We start from the raw sequence: 2,608 nt of genomic DNA, 5'->3' as shown, positions 1-2,608 counted from the left end.
ATATATATATATATATATAATTCTTTTGGGGTTGGAGAAGAACGTATAAATGCATGTCTTTTCTGTAAATCTGAAGCGCCACGCTTCTCCGAGAAACCATATAGACTACTGATTATGCTAGCAAGTTATTAAGCCTGTATATATTTAGATTTACTTTTTTTTCTGGAAAAGCATGTTGTGTCTGTCTAATTCGTGTTAATTGGGCTTCGTACTAACTGCTGAGACGAAAATCTATTTTCATTCATCCATAAGCAAATAACCACTTATCCATCCACCCTATCCACCCACTCATCTGAACGCTACACTCAGAAGTAGGAGATAACGAGTAAAGAGAAGATGCAAAACATTTTCATCTTTGACTTAGTACTTTTAAAGTTCAGACTGTATATTCGTACATTACAGATATTTAGGGACAGTAAAACTACATCAAAACGACTGTGAGCGAGACCATTTCACACAAAGCTACCTCTTTCAAGAAAGACTGCGATAGCCCTATTAATTAGCCAATCAAGTACATTACGGCTTTTTAGTTACTAAGAGTCAGAAGTTAGTTTTAACGATTTAGAGAACTTTGATAATTTTCAGGGCCTCCGTCATTGGTAAAAAGAAGGAAGTGAGCTAGAGCCAAATCAGATACTTGGTCAGAATGCTTGCAAAAGAACGAACTGTTCTAATAGCATCTAAGGCCCATATGGAGAGGTTAAACCGAACAAGAACGCAGTCTCTTCGATGGATTTCTACGCATTTTACCGTCTACCGAAATTCACTCACAATGCTTTTGACGAGCCGCGACCATGGAAGAAGACACTTTCTCAAGGTGCTGTACAGTGGAGTAGAAGGTGAAACATAACGCATTTCATATCTTTACAACCTTGATCGAGTGTTTCTTAATTATACAACCATACTTGAACTTAGAAGAATCTCAATGTTGATGTTGCTCGTCACATCTGTTGGAGTAGGCCTACGATGAAAAGTGTTCAACCATTGATCATCCCCTTTTTATTGATCTAGAACTGTATCCAATGAATCCTTCCTTTTTATTTGCTGATAGTGCGTGATTTGGGGACATTTGATCATTATTTCTAGCAGCTTGAGAGATTCTATAATGCTTTATTCGTTGGCTCTTGAATTTTGATAGCTTAAATAAATTTGAGATGAAATTTTGTTGGGGAACGTTTTCAGTCAAATCAGTTGACTTTGATACGTTATTTTAGCGACCCAAGAAAGGGAACTGAAAAGAACGTTAAATTCGTAACGTGGAAGGAGAAGATAGTTAAAATTTATACAATTATAAGCAATTATATATCATACATATTAATAATTACCTCTATCATATTGAAATACATCTAAATATTGATTTCCAACATTTGTAGTAGGTTACATATCTTTGAGAAAGATCATTCACTATTTTAGTGGAAAAGTGAAAAGAAGAAATCATTGAAAGTGAAGGTACATAACTGAGGGGAAAAGGAAAATAGGAAAAAAAGAAGGAAAACAGGAGAGGAGATGAAAATGATGATATAAAGGAGAGGGTGCAAGAAGAAGAGGGAGAATAGAAGGAAGACTTCAAGAAAGACGAAGACAAGGAAGAAAACAGAGGAGGAAGAAGTGTAAGAGGAAAAGAGAAGTCATCACTTTGTTCTGCATGAGGTTGTTTATGTCTCTTTGATGTAGACATGAACTTCATAGCTTGCAATATTACACCCTGAACTCTTGACTTCGAACGCAAACATAATAGGAACAGTTCTGGTAGGTTAAATTATTGGTCTGACAGAAAGATTAGTTCGGAATTGAGATTCAGTAGAGTAAAGAAACAAATTGCAATAGTACAATCTTTGGAATAAGCCAGTTTCCATAACAGTAAAAGGGGAAACAAGGGAAAATAAACAAACGTCCGCTGAAGATATATCTTTTATCTTTTACTTTTTTCAGTCATTACACTGTAGCCATGCGGGGGTACCGCCTTGTATGTATTTCACGCGCCATAATAAATACTACAGTGCCTCACGTGTGCCTCGGGCTAGTCAGTTATTAGTGATTACAATTAAAACGAGAATATCTGACGCCGAGGCCTAAGACTGCTTTTGTTTTTTCTTCACCCATCATTATGGCTACTAAGAAGAGAAAGGTTGATGATGAATGTCGCATTTTCAATAAAGAATGGGGAGAAAAGTACTTCTTTGGGGATACAAACGACCAGAAAGCTAGTTGCCTGATATGCAACGAAAGTGTTGCTGTTATGAAAGAGTACAATATTCGTCGTCGCTACGAAGCAAAACATCTCTCAACACATTCTAAATATTCTGAAAAATAGCGGTCCGAGAAATTTGAATCTATGAAACATAGTTTAGAATCTCAAAGGAATTTCTTTACGAAAAAGTTTGTTGAAAATGAATCTATCACTCGTGTAAGTTGCAAAGTAGTGAATAAGTTGGCAGAGCGATGAAAACCATTTACTGATGGAAACTTTATAAAAGAGTGCATGATGGAAGCAGCAAATGACTTGTGTCGTGAAAAAGCTAACATGTTTGGCTGTATCAGCTTTTCAGCAAGTTCAGTTGTGCGGACAATAAAAGAAATTGGAGAGAATATACAGTTACAGGTATAT

General features: G+C 36.1%; 1 protein-coding gene across 7 annotated transcripts in view; it reads right to left on the bottom strand.

Annotated features, from left to right (window-relative positions):
• Nucleotides 1–2,608, bottom strand: part of LOC106878963 (major egg antigen) — a 62,312-nt gene that overhangs the window by 10,036 nt on the left and 49,668 nt on the right. The window lies entirely within an intron of this gene.

This window comes from Octopus bimaculoides, chromosome 11, assembly GCF_001194135.2.
Source record: "Octopus bimaculoides isolate UCB-OBI-ISO-001 chromosome 11, ASM119413v2, whole genome shotgun sequence".
Lineage (NCBI taxonomy): Eukaryota > Metazoa > Mollusca > Cephalopoda > Octopoda > Octopodidae > Octopus > Octopus bimaculoides.
This window is presented reverse-complemented; position numbering and strand designations above follow the sequence as displayed.